At 35.9% G+C, this 7,643-nt stretch overlaps 1 pseudogene across 1 annotated transcript; it reads right to left on the bottom strand.

The window, feature by feature from the left end:
• Positions 1–4,888: 4,888 nt before the first annotated feature.
• Positions 4,889–6,735, bottom strand: LOC143582094 (magnesium-chelatase subunit ChlI, chloroplastic-like; annotated as a pseudogene). The gene is made up of 2 exons (XR_013143926.1): positions 6,553–6,735; positions 4,889–6,203 (listed from the first exon to the last, which is right to left on the bottom strand). The product of XR_013143926.1 is annotated as a magnesium-chelatase subunit ChlI, chloroplastic-like (transcript).
• Positions 6,736–7,643: the final 908 nt, after the last annotated feature.

The raw sequence follows: 7,643 nt of genomic DNA, 5'->3' as shown, positions 1-7,643 counted from the left end.
TCTAGAGTATTACTTAGTGTTTATATTAGGTTAATTTAGTTAATAATTATTAGACTACTTTTAGAACATCAATATTATAATCAAGTTTTATGCAAAATAACTAAGTTTTATATGAACACAAGACCACAAAATGTTGCACGTTATGTAAATTTTATTTATTAGTGCCCTAGGGGATCGAAAAATCAATCACTTGGTATCGAAAGATCATTCACCTGGATTGTAAGATCATTTGCTTGAGATCAAAAGATCATTCACTTAGGAATTGTAGGATCATTCACTAGGGGGTCGTAGAGATCATTCACACTTTAACCATTAGCTACGGCTTAGCATGAGATTATACATATAGGACTAGAAGGTTGACTCCCTAATCATGGTTGGTCACCCAAGTTAGAGATACACATTATGAAGCAAGGCGTATAAAAGTATTTGACATAGATGATTTATAGATTAGGTGTTGGATATAGGCTCATATAATAAGATACTTGTATTCTAAGTTAGACGTATGAGGATTGAATATACTTATATGCAAGATCGTTACTGTTACTAAAGTTTTGGGGAAATGATTACTTGTTATGGCCCGTAAATTAAAATATTACTGATCATTATTAAGGGAAAATGCTATCTAAATATGGTCTTTGGAAAATGCTATCTAAATATGGTCTTTGGAATATCTGTGATATTTTTATGAAAAACGTATTGCTATTTATGGACAAAGTATTCCTACTAATGTTTTCTACAAGCACGTTTTCGTCTTAAGAACACGTAAACCTTTAAATTGTTTTCTTGGAAAATCGTTTTATATTACGACTATAAAACTTGTGAACTAACCAACATTATGTTGACGTTTTCAAGTATGTTTTTCAAGTTAAAACCGAAGTCGTGGAATATAGGTAGGGACCTCATGTGCATCGTAGGATACCACCCTTTGAAGGATTTCATTGTTATAACTTAAAGTGTTTTTGATACCGATTCCACGGCTTTACTCAAATGGCTCAATAACAGTTGATCATAATCAAATAACTCGAACCGCAATACCCGGTAGACAAACTTCACGCTTAAAAGTCTTTAATCAAATATCATAAAACAACTGACTAAACAAAAGACCTAACAATCCTATTTATAAATAAAAATAAACATTTGGGCCAGGCCGAGTTAATGGGTCGGATGCTCCCGCATCATTCTCCATCTCTTCGAAAAAAACTCATCCTCGAGTTTTGCCTTTAAAACAAAGCCTCCTGGGTCGAAAGGAACATCAACCCGATTCTGAATTATTATTATCATGACCCGAATAAACAATTTAACTTCACAAAGTGCCTCACGTGACTCTGACCATATACCACCCGGGTCGAAAGGAGCATTGGAGCGTTTCGTGTTCACTTTATTCTTTGTAATTGACACATTCTGTTGACGTATAACAAAAGGAACTGTGTCAGGTTGGACTTGAGTAGCATCGAAGGCCCTTTCATTGAGCTGCTCAAACCGTTTATTCCCTTTTCGCAAATCTTCATAAGACTTAGGAAAGTTGAGTTGTGGTGAGGCCCACATATAACTGACATAACTTGATTAGGTTCCACAACACCCCCGTAGCTAGCATTAATATTTTGGCCGCCATTTTCTCTTGAATTATCCCATTCAGAAACATGAAGCCTACGTACCTTTATTCCATTTTGCGTGGTGTGTATGTCACCAATGTGCCTGACACACATATACGATGCGGGAGCATCCGACCCATTAACTCGGCCCGGCCCAAATGTTTATTTTTATTTATAAATAGGATTGTTAGGTCTTTTGTTTAGTCAGTTGTTTTATGATATTTGATTAAAGACTTTTAAGTGTGAAGCTTGTCTACCGAGTATTTCGGTTCGGGTTATTTGATTATGATCAATTGTTATTGAGCCATTTGAGTAAAGCCGTGGAATCGGTATCATTTGTTATCAGAGCTTTGGTTGTTCAAATGGCTCTGCGTGGAGAGAGATGCTTGCTCGATCGTAGATTCGCCGCCAGAGGCAATGAGAGAAGTATGTTCAATTCACGTGCCCACGGTAGAGGTTGGTATTCTACTTGCAGAGTCGCCGCCGGAGGCAGCAGTGGAATCTTTCCCGACTTGCGGGATCTTAAGATCAAAAGACTCCGACAACGAGTATGCGACCTCGAGTTACAAAATGAGATTCAACGACTCAAGCAACAGATCCAAGATCTTAAGGCATCATCGACATGGAAGGAAACGGAACCGGAAGAACCCGTCAGGGACGAGTCAACCGGGGATGAGGAGTATCCTACCGATGGCGACACTATCTATAATTCTCCGCCCATATATGATGACTACCAGGATGATGAGCGGTATTCTTGGATGATTGGTGGTTTGATTATTGCAGATGGAAAAGAAGTCTTTGACGATGTAAAAATGGCATCGGAAATTTATAATTATCCTCCGAAAGATGTTATGGTTGTAGATGGAAAGCTGGTGAGTATGGATCCCAATCATAGGGGTTCAATGACTGCTCAGCCACCTTGCGCATGCAGTGTGATAAGCTCTACATCTAAGCCGAGCTGTTTTCCTAAAGATCCTATAGTTTCGGCATTTCAAGTTGGAAGGGATTTTAAAATTCAAGTAAACATGTATGGTTTGGATATTGAGCCACAAGTTTCGGAATTAATTATGGAATCTTCTATTCAAATTGATATTGATATCGATTTTAGCAAATATAGGAATTATTTACCCATTAAATATGATTATATTTTCTAAAATCGATATCAATAACAATTGATCGTAATAAAATAACCCGAACCGAAATACTCAGTAGACAAGCTTCACGCTTAAAAGTCTTTAATCAAATATCATAAAACAACTGACTAAACAAAAGACCTAACAATCCTATTTATAAATAAAAATAAACATTTGGGTCGGGCCGAGTTAATGGGCCGGATGCTCCCGCATCAGTTTTGAAATCTTATTATGTGTTTGAATTACTCATGTTTTGTAAACCATTTAAACAATTGGTATCCTATATAAATTTATGTTTGCGATAATCATATGCTTACGGTATACATGACGTCATGCGCATGCGCTTCCGCCTTGGCAGGGTGTGACAGTGTCTTTATTAAGAGGTAGAAAGGATGAAGGTTATACCGATGACATTCAAACCGCATTGAAGGAGGCCGGGGAAGATATTGGTTCGGATCTTACTATTATTAACATGTTTAATTAAATAGGTTGACCTCACTAAGAGCAAAGGGGGTATTCTCAAAAGTTCTCACTTTTCCCATTTTATCTCGCATGCCACATGAGCGCCACATCATTTTTTCCCACTTTTTCTCAACGTTTTTCATTTTATTTCATATTTTCCCATTTTGATTCATTTTTAAAATACAAAAATAACAAATACTTTTATATTTAACTAATATCAAATTAAAATTAAAAATATATTCTCAATAAATTAAAAACACGAAAATAAAAATAAATTGTTGAGGGAAATGGCCTCCTAAGTATTGTGTCACTTGACGTTTTCATTTTAGAATCATCTTCAACATCATTATGAAATATGTAGAGTGGTCGGTTAAGATGAAATCCATGGTTTTAGTTATGTTGTTTGTCCAAAACTAGTTGGAAAAAAAAAAAAAAAACTTGAATCTTGAAATAAAACTATAGAGATTTGAGAATGTTGAGAGTATATGTTAAAAAAATGGGTTAGTTTAATAATTTTTCAAGTTTAATTAATTTTTTTTAAATCCAATGTAGTGGGCCCAATGCTAAAAAAAACCTTTGAAAAGCTGGTGACCGTTAATCATTTTCGGTGAAAAACAGAACCCCGGGATCAGGGGGTGGGGTTCAAGTTCCCGCCCCGGAGATGGCTTTTCCCGTGTTTTTACAAGGTCTATTCGGTAAATGAAAAATCAAAATATCCCATCACGTATGTGAAAAAAAACGAAAAAAACGTGTAATGGTTTGATATTAGAAAATAAATAAAGACAAAACATCAAAAATAAAATATCTTATGTTTTGATTAAAAAGTAAAAAACTAAAACATAAACTAACCCTTTTAACACCCCCCCTGTTTTCCATCCAAAACGCCGATCATGACTCAACCATTCTGGGGTGGGCGTTTTATGTTATTTGGAGCTGGGTGGCTTCACTCGTATGCCCTCATGGCCGCCATACAAGTTTGTGTGACAGGTGAGTCTCTGCAGACGACGCCCTTAGAGCATTCACATTAAACCCCCTATTCCCAAATTCAAAATTAAACTTAAAAATCATAACATTTTCTTTCTCTTTTCAATTAAATAATATTTTTTTATACATTTATTATTACCATTTATTTTTTCTTCACTTACAACCACTTTCAAAATATATTAAAAAATTATATAATATTTAAATAATTTTTCAAATATACAGGAAAATTATTGCATTTCTTTCTCTTTAACTCACAGTATCATCACTCTTTACATTATAAAAACTTCACTCATATTTGTTTGATAGATTAAAGGTGAACGCATGTGGTATTCTTTTTTTTATTCTTCCCCTTAATCAAATATTCTATCTAACAACATGTTAGTTATAACCAAATGAACATAGTAAAGAAAGTCATGCATTTTAGGTGTTTCACGAACCGTCTAAAACGAAGTGGAACTGATATATATTTTTTTTCTTTTTTTGTTCCATTTGTCGTGAATGAGAAGCTTCTTTGTTTGGAGGCAGATTGGATGGTGTGACATAGATGAAAAAGGCTGATTGGATGGTGTGACATAGATGAAAACTAAAATATAGGTAAGATCGGTACTGTATTGTAAAAATACTTAAAATGAGAAAAACCATTTATCAAATATGGTACCGATTTTTTTTCATTACCAATTAGTACCGGTATCGTTAAAAATACTGAAACCGAAGTGTGCCTATACTAATAACATGAAAAAACAATTACCTAAACCAATTGTTTTCAGTTGGTATCAGTTTGACTAGGTGCCGATATTCAGTAAAAACGTTCATCCGTAGCTCGTACCCGTTTTGACTAATACCAAATGATATGCTAGCGTTGGCCCGCTCCTTTTACGAATGTAAAATAGCTTAGAACAAAAAGATACATGATTGAAATTGAAGTAACAAATCACTCTCATGAAACCAATCTAAACATTTGTCAAAAGTATCACATTATAGACCTTATGTAAACCGCCACACCAGAAACCTGAATCAATCAGCTAAACACCTCGTTAAACTTGTCGATAACGAGTACACCCGAGTCAATCGACTCCAAAGGATCCTTCCTTAATCTGTGTCTCAAACAATTTGGAATCACAACAGCAATATCTTCAGGTGCCACTTCTTCTCTTCCCTTCAAAGCCGCCAAAGCTTTCGCAGCCCGATTCGTTACAATATCGCCTCTCAACCCGTCCACATTTAGTTCAGCGCAAACCTTAGAAATCTTCACCCGAAGCTCGTGGTCAATCTGCACCGAAGAAAGCCGACCCCAGGCCGAAGATATCTGCTCTTGAAGCTTTTCTTGATCCGCTTTATACGTGTCACGAAAATCCTTGGGGTTTTTATCAAACCGGGCCCGCTCTTCGACAATTTTGACCCGAAGCTCAGCGTCCCGAACGGTACCCACTTGCGCGTGCATACCGAACCTATCGAGCAGCTGCGGTCTGAGCTCACCTTCTTCCGGGTTTCCCGACCCGATAAGAATGAAACGGGCCGGATGGGATATGGAAATACCTTCTCGCTCAACCGTGTTCCAACCTGATGCAGCCGAATCGAGAAGCACGTCAACCAAATGATCATCCAAGAGATTAACCTCATCGACGTATAGAATCCCTCGATTTGCTTTAGCGAGAAGACCCGGTTCAAACGCCTTGACACCCTCAGTGAGCGCTTTTTCGATATCGATTGTGCCACATACTTGATCCTCGGTGGCCCCTAGCGGGAGGTCAACCATGTTGATTTTGGTCCTAACAGTCGGTAGCGGTTCGCCTTTGAGTAACTTTTCTCTTACTTCCATCCCCATTGACTCCGGGTCTGAGTTGAAGGACAGTGATCTCGGGAAGTAAGTCGACTAGTGACCGAACAGTTGTGGATTTACCAGTTCCTCGGTCACCCATTATCATCACACCACCATGACGTTTAATAAAAGGCACAGTTTCATCTCGTCTTGACCGACTATTGCAGCAAATGGATATACGGGCCGTTGACTTTCCTTTGACAGCTTTTGAGCCTGTAGAACATAAATTTGTGTATAAAAGTAAGTCCTTTTGGTTATTCGGTTAAACACGACCATGCTATGCTATGCTATGCTATGCTATGTTAGTGTTGTTTACATGCCTATTCCTATTGGTGAAGAATAAACAAAATTATATTGACAGGTGAAATAACAATAAGGGGGTGCTTGGGATTTCTTATTTTATCTACTTGTAACTTTTCATTAAGTTTATAAGTTATAAAAGTGTAACTTAATGAACTTTTTCTCTCACAATATAAGCAATCCCAAACAACTAATTATTTTTCAAAAAGTTTATAAGTTATAAGTTGATGAAAATAAGCAATCCCAAACACCCCCTAAATACCTGTTGTTGGGCTGGGGTGAGTTGAGTGGCAACATTTGAGATTGAAAACCGAGACCTTGCTTTGCTAATTGGAACTCGAATTCCTCCATAAAAGCTTCTTCTTTGATTGGACGTTCTTGAGGAAGATGGAGAGGTGGTGAGTAAGGCAGCTGCACAAGTGGAAGCTCCAATCAATCCCGCCATGATTATTATTATTATTGAGGAATTTGTGAATGGGTGTGTGTTCATGTGGATAAGAGGATAGATTGCAATTGCTTTGTGATTGTCTACGTTATCGTCTGGTGTGTCACCATACTCTAGTGTAGTAATCATGTGGACGATTTTATATACGGAAAGTAGAAACCATATTATTTGATTTCTTTTATTATCTATATATATACTATTAAAATAATTAATTTCAGGGGTCAAGTTATTATACAAAAGGTAACAAAAATAAAAAGCATGAGAAATCATAAATAATTGACATTTGTCAAGTGGGGACCAAAAGAAAAAGAGTATAGAGGTAATTGTACACATTTTCTCTCTCAACATGCAAGTCACATGTTAAAACCCCCATCATTTTATAACGTTTATAACTTTTTCGTATGATATTTAAAAAAAAATTATCATAATAACAAGTGTTTTTTATCTTTAATATGAGTATGATTTTTGTTATGTAAAATTTAAAACAAAAATCACGTCACTGTGTCTTTTTTCGTCATTGTGTCTTTTCACACACCATTGTGTCTTTTCGCTTATCATTGTGTCTTTTTTCGTTATTGTGTCTTTTAACTCATCATTATGTTTTTTAAAATACTAATAACATCGTTGTGTAATAATAATATGTAAAAATAATGATAAAATAACAACAAATTATCTAATACATAAAACACAATGATTAATACGTGTTACACAATAACTTGAAACGTAAAACACAATGGTGAATACGTATAACACAATGACCTAAAACGTAAGACACAATGGTGAATACGAATAACACAATGACTTGAAACGTAAGACACAATGGTGAATATATATAACACAATGACTTGAAACGTAAAACACAATGGAAACAACATATTACACAATGAGTTGAAAGCAATATACAATAA

Source organism: Bidens hawaiensis, unplaced genomic scaffold, assembly GCF_021521415.1.
Source record: "Bidens hawaiensis isolate Kalapana, Puna unplaced genomic scaffold, B.hawaiensis_p1.1 tig00031447_1, whole genome shotgun sequence".
In the NCBI taxonomy this organism is placed as follows: domain Eukaryota; kingdom Viridiplantae; phylum Streptophyta; class Magnoliopsida; order Asterales; family Asteraceae; genus Bidens; species Bidens hawaiensis.
Note: the sequence above shows the minus strand (reverse complement) of the source record. Positions and strands in the feature narration are given on the sequence as shown.